This window comes from Osmia lignaria, chromosome 5 (genome assembly GCF_051020975.1).
Source record: "Osmia lignaria lignaria isolate PbOS001 chromosome 5, iyOsmLign1, whole genome shotgun sequence".
Lineage (NCBI taxonomy): Eukaryota > Metazoa > Arthropoda > Insecta > Hymenoptera > Megachilidae > Osmia > Osmia lignaria.
In genome coordinates this window covers 4,047,342-4,063,061 of record NC_135036.1, presented here as the reverse complement: position 1 = coordinate 4,063,061, position 15,720 = coordinate 4,047,342, and the positions used below count along the sequence as shown (strand labels likewise).

General features: G+C 32.3%; 1 protein-coding gene across 12 annotated transcripts in view; it reads right to left on the bottom strand.

Annotated features, from left to right (window-relative positions):
* The window catches only part of LOC117607945 (echinoderm microtubule-associated protein-like 2), a 111,991-nt gene extending 96,541 nt beyond the window's left edge, over nucleotides 1-15,450 (bottom strand). For 8 of the 12 annotated variants that reach the window (XM_076688480.1, XM_076688482.1, XM_076688487.1 and 5 more), the window contains exon 1: nucleotides 14,989-15,449. The gene's annotated coding sequence lies outside the window, so the exon portion shown is untranslated. Of the gene's footprint in view, nucleotides 1-14,988 lie in introns of all 12 variants that reach the window. The other 4 variants (XM_076688485.1, XM_076688486.1, XM_076688489.1 and 1 more) reach the window with 3 other exon arrangements.
* Between the last annotated feature and the right edge of the window lie 270 nt (nucleotides 15,451-15,720).

Genomic DNA, 15,720 nt, shown 5'->3' with positions numbered 1-15,720 from the left:
ATTATTTTCATGTCTTGTCTCAATCATTGTACAATGTTGCATCACCTATGTGGTTGGTTATTAGCAGTAATGATAATGACATTATTCGTTGATGGTATTATAATAGTGACAGTTTTAACTTCCGTGCAGTGATTTATTAACACGTTGACCATTGGCGTAGTGACTAGGCTAGACCCCCCCCCCCCGATAGAGAACGGGTCGCTCCCAGCTCTAAAATTCTAAAATTCTAAAAATCTAAGGTTCTACAATTTTTCTCATAAAAGTTTGCGAAATACAAGGTATTAAACTCTTAACACTGTTAACGAAGCTATGGGATCTGATCCACCCCAGACAAAAATCTTAGTTACGCCGACGACGTTGACTGCCCCAATACATCAAAATAGCTATGTTTGTTACAATGACATTAGGTAATAGATAATTATTTTACAATCCAATGTTTTAAAACTCTTTTCCATAGAAGTTTATCCTAGACATTCATTCATTTCTTAAGCTTCCATGCTAGAAAGTAGTTATCGATTCAGGGTGTTAACAATAATTTTGTTCTACATTCTGACAGTGGGATTAGTGTAGTCATAAGTCAAGACCGAATTAAGGGGGGATCTAAATGTGCATCGATATTATATGTATTGTACATCTAATTAAAAAGGAGGAGGTAACAATAAAGAGTTGTGTGATCTTTTATGCACATTTATCTACAACTTTTTTCCCTTGATCCTTCCTGTATAATTTCAGTACATAACCCTTATTAATCAGTACCTCATTACATTTCTTTTAAGCAAATATCATGCAACGTCCAATTATTAATTGGGAAGGTACGCAGTGGCGGCTCGCTTATAAGCACTGAGGAACTGCAGCACCCCCTATTTCCACTTGATATTATCGATAATATTTAATATAATGAGTCCTTTTTTCTTTAATTCTTTCTTTATACTTGTACAATATATAATCCTTAAGCTTAATGTCAGTAGCCATCTCCCAGTTTATAAAAAAGATACAAAAATCTTTGTATGGAACTATGCGCTTCACAGTTCCAGCGGCGCGGCGTGGTGTTTGGCTGTGTGCGCATGCGCACATAGGAAGCTGCGCGCGTGGCTGCGCGGGAGAGAGAGCACTGTCGGTCCCGCAGTGCCGGTTTTTTAAAACAAAGGCTAAAAATTTTCTGGAGCAGCACCCCCACTAATTTTAGCTACGAGCTGCCACTGAAGGTACGAATATTTGTATTTTGTATGTATTATACTTGTAGGATTCACTGTACGCATTTAGGCATTCAGTGCAAAATGTAGCCAAGATTTCAAGCGTACCGCTTTGCCAATTACGAAGCCTGCTTCTGACAATGAGCCAACGGCATATTGAGTTTCCCACGACATTCAGCACCGTAATTTCTCTCGCCATTGTCTAACTATGTACTTCGGATCGTGGTACGTAAGCCTTGTCGACGACATCGTTGATGAAAAGAAACAAAAACGGAACTTAACGGTGCCGATAAAAAAATTCGCTGTCTTTATTTTACGACCTGAACATTTCACACTTTCACCTTTACCGAATTCAATACAGAAAACTTGTGCAATAAACGTTTCATTTTTTCGCACGTGTCGGGGAACGATACAGCTTGTCTAATGGAGGTATATAGCGTATTGTCATTCCGTCATCGTCGCAACCCTTACATTCGAGCTACCGGCTAACGCTTCTTCAGGTAGCAATGATCGACCACGCGAAGGCGTCTTCTAATGATAGGTATCATGTACTACATTGTAACCCATTGGTTTCCAGAAATCGAAAATATTTTACAGAGTATTTCGCCTAACGATTAATTAAACTACCTCGGTCACTTTTCATGATAGGTACGGAAAAAATATTCAACTCGATGAAGTGAACCTATTCGATAGGTTGAAGTGCAATTTGTGTGCGATTTCGATTGATGCAATAAATCTATTGCCAAAAAGGAAAACTGACCACCGGGAGGTGGACGAATATAATCAAATACTCATACAGGACCAGGAAATTAAAGCTCCAAAACGCCTGTCCATTGGATCGAACTCCTGGACAAACAAAGCCAACTACATTGCGCAATTAAAGTAAAGTTGATTCTTCTTTTAGTTCCCTTTTATAATATTTTTAACCGACTTCGAAAAAAAGAAGGAGGTTACTCAATTCGATCAGTTTTTTTTCCCCCGATTACTCCGAGATGGATAGACTATCGGAACGACACCTTTTGCATTTTGTAGGATGTCTCCCGATTGGTCCTGTTGGTTCCTGCACTATCGATGTGTATTATCGATCGATGAGTTTTATGACATAATGATACACCGCATGTAGCGCCGTTTAGAACAAAGGAAGACGGCTAGGTTTCGGCACGCGCGCGCACCCCTCTAGGCTTGATGCGAACGAGTCAAATCTCACCGATTGTAATAACGCAAGTTTTGTGTACAATAAAGGTGTGTAAAGGTTAAGATAGTGAAAATTATTTCGCATCCTGCACACCCCACAGGTCTCTTAAAAAAATATTTTGCATTTTTTCATTCTTAACGACTTATTGTAATTTGTAGAATTATTTCTTATTGTATATACATATTTGTATCCTTGCACGATCAATTTCGTATCGTAGATCGACTTCTCTAGATGAGTTTGTATTCGATAGAGCCCCATGATCGTTTCTGATTTTATATAAATTCTAATATTATAAACTAAATGACTACATAATATGAATACTACCCAAGTGTTACACTCATTTATTAATGAAACTTTGCCAGCTTGTAGAGCTCGTCGAGCTGAACACGCCTATATCTCGTTTTGTGGGCAGACGACTAATTGTTTAAAAGATATTAATAATTAAAGTTAGTTACTACTTACATTGAGAAGTATGACAGACTCACACATACAGCTCGCAATCTAGAGATCCACTATTCAAATCCTTGATTCCCAACATTTTTTTTTTTTTTTAAAGATAATTTGTCTCTTTTTGAATAACTATTACATAAAAATTATCCTAAAAAAAAAAAATTTTTTTTGTGAACGAAGGATTTGAACCGAGGATGTTTAAATTGCTAGTCACGGATCTGCTCCGTGGTTAAACATATGACTCGTAATCTAAAAGTCCTCGGTTCAAATCCTGGGTTACCGGGATTTTTTTTTTTTTTTTTTTTATAATGGTAATTTTTATGTAATAGTTATTCAACAAGAGATAAATTATCATTTTTAAAAAAATGTTGGGAACCAAGGATTTGAACCGTGGATCTCTAGATTGCGAATTGTATGTATGAGTTTGTCATACTGCAGAATGTAAGGAGTGACTAACTGTAATTGTTAATATCTTTTAAACAATTAGCCGTCTGCCCCCAAAAGGGGTTATAGGCGTGTTCAGCTTGACGAGCTCTACAAGCTGGCAAAGTTTCATTAATAAGTGAGTGTAACACTTGGGTAGTTCTCCTTGTAAGTGCGATTTTACACAAGGCAAGATTGTCCAGCTACTTCGATCTATTTTATTTCTCTTCTTCTTTTTTCATTTCAACCTCCAACAATTATTATTAGTAGCCCTTGTTTATAAGTATTTTTTAACCATTCTTATATATGTATCACGCTGAATAGTGTGAACTTCATACATTGCACCCAATGCGACGCGACATTAGGTTAAGGAAAAGTTGAATATGGTAAATCAGTTCGAAACTGTGGGAATTGCTTTCACCGGCCTCGTTGGCGAAATAAATTTTGCAGAAGTAAACAGGCAACTGTAAGGAAATCGCGTAACACGTTGTGCTTTCTGTCAATCGTATCCTATTGCGGCAAGCACAGGGAAAAGAAAAAGTCACCTATGTCACTGTCCTTTCGTGCAGATATCGATGTCGTCTTATCGTGTTTCATGGAATTGTAATAGATAGAGTGTGAACAAAAGCACGATTTCACAATAAAATAATATATAAAATAAACTGTACTTTCAAATAGCTGTTTAACAAAAGGTCAAACGTTTCCTGTATATAAAATTTTACATGAACAATAAAAAGCAGACTTTAATTTTATTTATTTCAGTCTTTTTTTGGAAAGGAATTTATAAATGCATATTTTTGTACTTTTAATGTATGAAACCAGTTTGTTTAATACACACACTGGAAATTTGTAAAAAGTCTTACGTAGAACAAGAATAATGTTCTTTTCTCCATTATTTTTTTTTATTCGACTTTATAAGTATTGAAACTTTTCTTGTGGTATTTAACATACTCGTTTTGTTTTTGTTTTAAATACGTTCTTTATTCATTACTATAAATAAAAGACATTATATATTATCGATATTTCTATAAATAGCTCATAAATAAAAAAGATTTTCTTAATCTGCTTTCGCAGTATAGTATACTACGAAGACGACTCATATTACAGCAGCTTTGAACAAAATACAAAAGCATCCCGTCAATATACTTGTTTAATAAAGATGTTCATAACTCGCTGTTAGAAACAAAGAAAACGGAAAACCATATCGGAAAATTGTTTTTACGCCAGAGTAAGGTAGGAACCTAAAACATAATTTTTCAACATAGAATATGTTATTACGCTCGACCCCCTCGATTTTGGGTTTCGTTAAAACGTCTTATGGTGATGTAACGAAAACGTGTGATGCTTGCGTAACAACACGACAATTTATGGAACGGAAACGTTTTTTCGGTTCTTATTACAATAAGAAACGATTCAAGTCGAGCCTTTGAATGTTGCCGAATGTAGAAATCGCAAAAGAGTGAAAGAGAAAGAGGTTCGAGAATTAAAGGAACCCAGAAAAACATGTGCGCGAGACAATATTATTTCAACAATAAAACTTTTTTATTTTTGCTAAGTAAAACTTTTATCAATGTAATTGTGAGATTCTTCTGATTAAAATAAGACCAAATACAATATAATTTGCATTTTATTTACTTATTTACTTAAAACATAATGCGAATAAATAATTAAGTAAATATGATTCAAAATATATCGTGTTTGGTCTATTTTAATTGGAAAAATCTTACAAATACACTAGTATTTGAAGTTTTATTAAAAAAACGAAACACAAAAAAATTGAAAAAATTTTATTCGCTCGTGGAACTTCGCAGCTTTTTAGGCAACAGAAGAATAATATATTCTTTGTTTACAATTGTAATCAGCAATAAAACTATGTCGATTTTGGGGTTTATTTTTCGAGTCACCAAAAATCCTTCTCGCAACTATTGTTTTTACGTAATATGAAGATATCTGCAAAATTTCAACTAAATCCGATTTGACAGATTTTCAGAAACTTAGCCCTCATATGTCGTAAGATATGTATGTGTTTCATGTAACATATTCTCAATTTTGTAACTACCAGCAGCCTAGTGGTAAACTGACAATTTTTCCACTTTCTAACAGCTGGATCAAGCAGGAAGTATCATCGGTTGTTTGCTGTACGTGATGCAATATGATTGTGTAGCGTGTCATCGGAAAAAATGTACCTTATCATTAGTTTGACATTATTGGCGTGATTAGAATGTTTGGGAGGTAGAGTGGGTCTCATAAAAATTTTGTAATTCAGAAATTTTTGAATTTTAGTAATCTAAAATTTCATTTTGAACTTCTAGAATTTTGAAGTTTTAAAATTATGAAGTTTTCGGATCTTGGAGTTTTAAAATGAGGATATCATTCATTGTTACACCAATAAACCCTAATTCGTGTTTTGTGACAGTTTAATAGAAAAGAATGATTCTTTTCTAGAATCACCACACTTCACGTTTTATTAAGTAATTTGAGCATAAATAGTTACATAATATGCTAGGTGTAGTCAGAAAAGCAAAAAAGAAAAATGCATTCTTGTTAGATGGTACTTGCTATTCAATGATTCACTAATTGAAATGATTCTTCTTCATACGACTGAAGAAATACATCGTTATCGTAAGGAGATGTTGCGTATTACATGAGTAGCAAACTCAACAACGAGTCATAAACAATGCAAAAAAGTAAATTACATTGTTGAATTATTTGATATGTATTCATATTGTTTTATAAATCATTTTAAACATTATCGATACCATTAAATTGTCTGTATTCTCACCTGTATTGATCTTAAATAATATTTATAGAGGTTTACACGTTTATAAAGGTGCGACTGTATTAACCCTTAGCTGGCACTGTGGGGTATGAGACGACCCCAGGTAATTCAGCCTTTTTTTCCTTTTTGGCTAATATTCGTCCATTTATCTCTCCAAATAAATACCTTTTTTGAAACCACGACCTTGTACCTTTGTCAAATAATATTGTAGGGCAAACATCGAAAAGATACATATTTTAATAATTTAATGATTCGGAAAGTTTAAAACAAGTGGATTTATTTTTGCAACAGCAAAAAATTTGCAAAATCATAGTGGATTCCAAAGTTTAGAATTTTTTGATATTGTAAAGGCTAAGAACCTTAGAACTTTCCTTGAAAATTGGCCCCGAGGCTGTAGCCTCCATTACACCCTCCTTGATCCGGAACTATAAATACTAATATTATGAGTTTATGGTGTCCCAATGTCGAAACATTAATGAATTTTACGAATAAGTTTTTAAGGTATGTTTGAACATCTTAACAGAAAAATAATTATATTGCATCTTCTTTAATTGTTTCATATTTTTTACACTTTCACATATTCAAATTAATATGCTTTTTCAACAGAAGAATTTTCAATTAGTCAACATACATTCTTCAAAATTCTATTTGAAATTTAAAAATCAATTTATTACCAAACACTAGAAATTTTCGTTTAAAAATGCGTTTGTAAAAAACATACGTATATTTTAGGATTAAATAAAAATATGATCGCTGATAGTGTTGACACCTTGACGTTGATACTTAACTTTTATTTTATTGTTCTTTATCTTATTTTTATCGTTCATATCAAACATTGATAATAATTTGTCGATTGATAATTTTTCATTCTAAATTATACAAGATCTCAAAATTTTCTTTTAAAATATCAATAGATATTGTAAATGTAAAGTTAAAAAATATTATTTTGAACATAATGCATTAGTTTTAAGTATTCGGTGGAACTGTTTTCACCTATATTGTAAACAATAAAATTTGCACTTTTTTTTATATAAAGTTTCTCGAGAATTAAAGCTAGAAATTTTCTAATTCAGTGTATAAAAATTTACAAAAAAACATTTGTTGAAAATAAGTAATCTAAATACGTGTTAAGCAGAGTCATTTAAACATTTCAAAGATTTAATATGTAATATAAACTGTTACAAAACTAGACGTTGAATTTGGAATTAGTTCAATTATATGTAGAAGCCCTTTTCTCGGGAAACCCTAATTCGAAATTATTTGTCTGTTTGATCGAACGTTCGAAGGTTAAACTGTAGTATGCATAGGACTTCATACGTACAGTCGGGCACAAAAATATCGAGGCACCATTGTGACTATCAATATTATGCTTTGTATTTTAAGCAAATATAACATCAACAGGAAAAATGTTATACTACATTGCCTTACAATACACCTATACCTCGCTATATGGCCGCTCTTTATACGGCATTTCACTATAACGGCCTTTTTAAATTATGGCACTAATTCGATTTATGGCCCACAATGTTTCGTTATACGGCCAAAACAAAATGCTGTAAGCATTTTTATAGGAAATAAAAAAGATAAAATGCTTTACGAACTAAAAACTATATTATTTTATAAAAATTGGAACAGATCCAATTGAATTTGTATGGGATTTTATCAAAATAATTGATTCGTTATACGGATTTTCGCTTTACGGCCAACTTTTCCGGAACGTATCTAGGCCATAAACCGAGGTATGGGTGTATTTACTATTAACCAAGAAATATAAAACTATAGCAAGTGTTACGTATAATTGGCACAGTATAAAAATCCGCTAGGTTCAGCATTGACTTACACCAGCATTGGCACATATAGGTTAAAAAGATATAACCCCCCCCCCCCCCCCCCTACCAAATCTAGTACACAGATGCACCAATCAAAGTTAATACTATTATAAACTATATCAGCGATCACATATAAGTAATACAATGATCTAATGCAACTACTATAGGTAACTTTATACGCCACAATACAATATCAGTAATTAAATTACAATCGCCATACAATATCAGTAAATAAATTCAGTTACAATTAGATTTAAAAAGAAAGAAGAAAATGTACTTTCTGTACCTAATAAAAGTAGAGGATCCGTTTATTTAGTATGTATACTTGCTCAAATAATAAGAGAAGAACAAAATACATAATAACTAATTTTGAGATCATAAAAATATTCGAGCAGGAGGTACACTCTACGACAGGGGTTCTTAAACTTATGTAGTCCGAGGACCCCCTCTTGAACAACATTTTTTTTGTGGACCCCATCCCAACCCTAGGCATTTTACGTCGTTCTTGAGATTTAATTTCTGGCTCAATAATCTCATAGGCACTACATTATAATAAATATTGGTAAAAATGTATCGCTGGTTATTTTAATAAATGGTCTTGCGCATTTATAGAGATGAACATTTTTATTAGGATATAGAATAAAAAACATAAAATGAATACAAATAGTAGTAAAAAGAATTTAAAAAATTACAAATCATAATTCATTAAACTCATATAAACATTTGCTGGTCAACCACTTTTTATAATTTCACGGACCCCCGGTAATGGCTACGCGGACCCCCAGGGGTCCGAGGACCACAGTTTAAGAACCTATGCTCTACGAGTTTCCAATTTCCAATATTTATAAATATAATGATCATGACCAGAGAGAGAACCATCAGTCTTATTTAAAATTCATGTAAAATAGGATGTAAAAGTACAGCTACAACTTTGGATAGGTGACAATTAATGATTTTCCATTATAAAGAAAAATAATCGTTTCGCAAAATTGAAGGTTTATTAAAAATGAGTAAGAGCCCAGTGCCAGATATTGTAAAGTTGTATAAAAATGGAGATTGGGATAAAATTATCCGTTATAGATGCGGTATTATTAGAAAAATTAAAAGTTTATGGATGTATGTTTCACAATTAATCTTAAGTGAATAATGGAGAATCATGATCTATCCAGAGAAACTGCAAAGAATTTTACAGGCAAAGGGTTATAATATGTACACTCGCGATCAAATCAATCGTCTTCGGGGAAAATGGTGCTTCCCGCCTTTTCCCGTAGGCAGCGTCTGATTAAATGGAGGTCTGAGATAAGCTATAGCCCCGGACCCCACTTTGCAGGGGACCCTGTTATAAGCCTACCATTTGTTATGTAAAAAAATGTTGAATTAAATCTTATTTTACTTTTGCTCTTTTTCCTTATGATTGAGTGTTACTTAATTTTACTTAAAATAAATTTCAATTTTGGAACCAAGTTTATCAACCAAGAGGGCTCTCGAAAAGGTTTGATAGCTCCGGGGCCCCAGAAATCTTAATCCGGTCCTATCCATAGATATCCTTATGGAAAATAACAATGTAGCAAAAGGGACCCCATATAGCACACATACATACATTGTAAATCTGTGGGCCCCCACCCCTTGCGTATAAATAAATGTTTATACTAGAAAATTTATTTATTTATTTTGTTGGATTTTTCAGTTATATACTAAATTTCATAATGTTTAATAATTAAAAATCATATTAGATCATTTCTAAATCACTTTTAATATTAATATCATCGAAATAATGATATTGAGAATTCCTACTTCCCCTATACTTTCCCTAGGGAAACCTGATCTGATCACGAAGGTATCTACAAACAAGAAAGCCATATACTTCAATAATTCAACAAAAACGAAGTTTCAAACATTTTGGGAAAGGAATATGCTATTCAGAATCATCCCTTCAATCGGCTAACACTCATTTTGGGGCACCCTGTACAGAGTGGACCAGTTAAATGGGGTTACCTTAATATTTGCATTATTTGTTGCTGCATAAAACAAAAATTGGTTTCAAAGAACACATAGTATATGTCAAATGGCTTTTTTGATCAGTTTTTTCACACGATATTTTTTGTTGATAACTCTATATTTATTTTTGGGTATTCTTGCAGAGTGAGAAGAAACAAATTCAGTGACCTATAGAACCATGTCATTTCAATTATTTAGTATGTATAAGTGCAATAATTAAAGAAAAAAGACTTCGGTATGTAAAGAAATACGTGTTAAAGAAATCTGATCGTGAATGATGGGATAACATTATTTCAGCCAATGACAGCAAATGTGACATCTATGATAGTGATGGAAGAGTAAAAGTCTAGAGAAAGCAGAAAAGATCTTTTAAAACATTTGCCATCAATCATAGAACTCAACGGGTGAATCAGTGTTTATTGATGACATTCTGGATAAAAATTAATATGTAACTAACTTAAAAAATTATTTAGCGAAACAAGTAAAGGAGGTCGGTGAAAGATGTATGAAAATAATGATCTGAAGCACCAAGTATGCATCGTGCAAGAATTTTTATGATATCATTGCACAAACGTCTTGCAACCACCTCCGTTATTTCCTTGCTTGAAGCCGATCAGGAACTTACTAGCTATACCTTTCAAACTATAAAAAAATTCATAAAGTTGTTACAAATTTGAAAATGAAATAAAAAAGAATGTCTCAGAGAAAAATGGTCATGTAAAAAATTAGTTATTTAAAAATAATTATTTCTAACAATCTAACGCGCTTTAACATATTTAAGAATTATTACTTTATAAATTTTAATTAAATATAAGGTGTCTGTGGTCTCATTTTAGTATTATTATAGGCCGTATTTTTGTTAACTGTGTACTTTTGTAAAAAATATATTTTTTAAATATACAGTATAATATTCGAAACTACATTGGTGTCGATATATTTTTGCAACCAACTGTACATATTCCATGTTGATATCGTCCAGTAGTTATCGCGAAAGTCAGATCAGGCTGCTTTCTGCTTTCTTTCGCAATTGTCACTCGCTGAAGCTAAATTCGAAATTATGATTTCATAACTTGAAAGCATTCCCAGAACTATGTGCAATAATTGTGAACATTGGTGTAACTAGGTAGGACCCAGGGTGAACCTGGCCTAAAAATACATATTTTAACTAAGCCCTTCATCATTTTAAAATTTTAAAATTCTATAAGATGTATAAGAAGTTTACATGATTTTGAAGTCGATCTCATTGAGTACATAAGAATACCTACAAAATTTTATACATAAAAAATAAAAGATAGAAAAGCAGTATATATTAAGTAATATACATAATGCAACACAATTGGTTTATCAGTGAAAGTTTAGAAGGCTTTTGAGGCTTACTATTAATAGAAAGAATGTACATTTTAGGTGATATAGTTCGCCGATTTACATGTGCAATTCATATAGTTCTTGCAGCTATAGTTAATTTAGTAACAGGACCGACCATGGAAGGAATGCTGCTAAGCCCCGGCCTATAGAGAGGCTCCAGTGAAAGGAGAAAATAAAATAAAGAAGGAAGAAAAGTGAGGACAAAAATTTTTAATTCGTTATAATCAATATAAGTTTATAAATCGATTTGAATGTCACGCATATCACAATTGTAATAACCATATCTTGATATGCGAGGACTGTCAAAAAAAAAAAAAATTAGGAATATTTGAAGTTTTACTTGTTCTGTTTTGTATACTATAGTGCAGATATTACATTGATATTGTACTGATAGTAATAATTATAAATGCAATATGAATGTGAAGCTAGAGTATGGAATTCTAAATTTGAAAATTTTAGAAGTAAAATATTTTTCGTGAGAAGATGTTATGCTTTTTTACCGTTAAAAAATTATTTTGGCCCCCAAAGTATTTCTTGCACCCAGGCCTCTTTATAGAGAACACTGGATCTACAGTATAATAATATGCTTCATCAAAGAGAGGAAAATTGTTTAGCAGCTTAAATATTATATACACCGAGTGTTTTAAAAAAAAGTCTTATAAATGTAAATTTTTCAAATAGGAGTTTTACCTTTATAAGCGACAATTCGCATTTTATGGTAATGTTTCAAGTTACCTAACTTAAGCATTATAGTACGGATTCTAAATTGACTATTTATATAAGTGAAGAAGTACAGAGCATTATTGATTTTATTATGAATTCAAGATTTCTATAAGCAATTTGATTGATTCATCGAAAATGTTTAAGAAAGGATAAAAAAGATCAGAAAATGGTACTAGATCTTCCATATATGCTGTTTCCAGACTACTACATTTAAGGTGTATGAATGATTTAATGACGTGGAAAAAACAAAAATTATTCGAGAAAAGAAATTGGGTCAATCGAGATCTAAACTTAAAAAAAAAAGAATGTATGTATAAGGACTTACACCAATATTCATATATTGGTAGAATAATTTTTAAAGGTGTAGTGTAAAATTAATATTATAGGAAATTAAAATAATATGAAATACAAAATTAAATTAAAATTTATCTCTTCAGGGTTAACCTATTTCTTTACAAACCTGACAAAGTTTATTGTTGGAAAGAATTTTTCAATGAATGAAGAAATAATAGTAATAGTAGACGCTTATTTTGCAGAGCTTGCAGAATCATATTTCAGAAGTGGTGTAATGACTTTATAGTAGTGACAAAATGGACAAAATGTGTTGATATTAAGGCCTGAGTTCAAACTATAAATTCGTTCACGTTCCTTCTAGATTCAATCAGATATCATTCCATTGTTTTGACTGTACATGTTTACACCATGAGTAACGCTTCAATCCAGTACGAACAATTTAAACCAGACATACAAATAATCGAACGGTCTATTATTTAAACTGAAGATAAAAATAATTCTTTTACTCATTTCTTTTATTCATAACATTAGAAACTTATAAACCATTTTCATAATATTTTCCGAGAACGTTTTGAATAACCCACATAAAATGAAGAATAAAATAACAATAAATTTGTGTTAAAATTTGTTATCTGAATTAACAATTTTTCTTAAAAAGGAAACAGGGGAAAATGAGTACCAAATTAGCGATAAACACACTTAATATTAAAAAGTTGATATTAAGTGATCTTTTTAGCGCGCAGGCAGCGGACCATGGAGAGAGCCCCAATTTTAGTTTAATTTTGTATTTCATATTATTCTCATTTTATAAATTTTACGCTGTTCCTTAAAAAATGATTCTTCAAATATATGAAACTCTTTCGTTTAATAATTGTATATTTAATTTTAGATTAATATCCTTGTATATAGGTACATGATCGACCCTGAGATTTCAGGGGTTCGATGCGAGCTCCGAAAAAGGGCCCCTTCACATATATGACATAGAAAAAGTACCACAAATAAAATTTATAAAATTAACATTAAAGCTTGTATAACTAATTTAGATTTGCATTTACATCAATTAATATTCAAGTAAACATTACTCTTTTTGCATTCTTAGATACAAAATCGTCTTATGAGGGCCCTGGACCTTGGGGGGCCCTAGGTGGCCGCCTGGTCTGCCTAGGCCCAGGGCCGGACCTGTGTATATATTTTTTAAGTTTTGGTCTCAATTGAGCCAGATTCCGCTGTTCAAGAGTTAAACAATAATTTGTTTTCTCATTGTTGACAATTCAAAAAACTTATATTCATCCTTTACAATCAATTATTGTGTTTTTGTACCTTGATATCTATATGAAAATTCTTTTTTATTTTGGACTCCTTACGATTGTATGTAAATTGTATACAATATAATGGTCGATACCAAAAATCATTTACACTGGAATGTGTAGGTCTTATTTTTTTACTACTGCGTAATAAAATTTAAGAATAGAAAATACAGTACAAAAAGAACAAACTAATAATCAAAGCACATCATTATAAATATACAGATTAATAAACAAAAGAGCTGATAACTTTTAAGATAAATGGTACTCGTCAAATGAAAAGAAAATGATGCAAGTAATAATACATATTTTCAAACCTTTAAATAGTTTTTCATTTCGATTAAAGCGAGTGATTCTGGAGTTATCGCACTATATAAAAACAATGAATTATCTGTTCTCTTCCCACTTTATACACGTATCATAACACAGAAGATCTTCTGTAATCAGGAAAAGAACAAGTGGTAAGATAATTCGTTATTTCTATGCAACACGGTATCTTCCGAAGCGACCAAGCTACTCGTTTTAACTGAAAAGAAAAACTGTTTGTAACCTTGAAGGTATTAAATTTTCAGCCTACGTTTGTTAGAACTTTTGTTTTCGAGTTTTAAAAATTTAAATACAATCGAATTTCGCAACGAAAATTGTTCACGTACTTATATTTTAAAAATTTGTGCATTAATTATACAAAGATTTTAATTTAACACCTAAGCAGAATTTCCTTTGTTGGTGTTTACCTTGTACTCTTGTAATTAATCATTTTGTTTCACCATTTTTTGGTTCAAAAATTCTATTTAAATATGGTTGTAATATTTAAATATAATATCTATCTGGAAACTACAAAATGTAAAAGCGAGATACAATAATACATAACTTAAAATCGATAAGTTATTGTTTAACTTACGAATGACGGATTATGGATCATTAAATTTTAATTCAATTTTGCATTTCATATTATTTTCATTTTCTAAATTTTAAATTATTCCTTTCAAAATTATTTTCTCATGATACAAAACTTTTTCGTTTAAAAATTGTACATTAAACTTTAAGTTTACACTTTGATACATACTAATTTTCAATTTAAAATAAGAGATGAAATATAATTTAATATATCCGTTCCTTATCTCAACAATAACCAACATACATTTCAACAAAAATACCTCGATAAAATTTATAAATTAAAAAAATAAACTTGAAACCATAAATTGGTTTGCTATTTCTAGTGTTAATATCCTTGTATATGTTTTGGGAGGTTAGGCCTCAATTGACCCAAACTCTGCTATTTAAAGATTAAATGTTGGATGTTGTCTTTTTTTTATTACATTAAACCGAATTCAAAAAATACCTTACTGTGTGACAGCAATATGTGATTTCGAAAAAAGGACGCGTCGCAAGGAAGAAAAAAAGATGAATAAAAGGAAACCATGCTTGGCAGTACCTGTGCGCAAAATGATCGTGCGGTATGCACGATCGCCTCGGGTGGACCTCTTCCACGGGAACGTTAGTCACCAACGTAAATAACGACACGATAGCCGAGCGGAGGCTGGTGGGGTTAGACACAAACTCACGGATATTTCCTCCAGTATTTGCATACAATCCGGCTCCAAGCGAATTCACAAGGTTTAGGAATCCGTGGAAAATTCTGTTGTCGCTTTTTCCCTTTCTTCCCTTCGCGAAACGGAACAATTTCCGCTTCGTGGGCGTCGTCAAATGTCCTGTCCAACTTGGTCGTCGAATGATCACTGAACTCGAACGGGATCGACTCGAAACGATTCACGGGGAAAAGACTCGCGTAAAAACACCGAAAACGACGAAAATACGATAACGAAGCGAAGTACGAAAGCAGCGGCGAGCAAAAGGAACCGCACGCTCAAGAACCCAGCCAAGCACTGGTGAGGCCAACAGGTGAGCCGTGCCAACAGTTTACGGCCAGTGACGTATCACCCGCGTGTTCTATTCAGGGCAACAGGTGTGAGCCGGCCCAGTGACGTAGCCTGGAATTGGGAACCGACCGTTCGCTACTCACAAGCTGGATTCGTCAAATTTTTATTTCAATAAATAAGAAATACCATATGAATTAACTGAATATCTATAATAACTCTTCTGATTAGTGGGTGATTAAGGCAAATCGCTGACATATGAACTCATTTCGTACTTGATTTTAATTTTA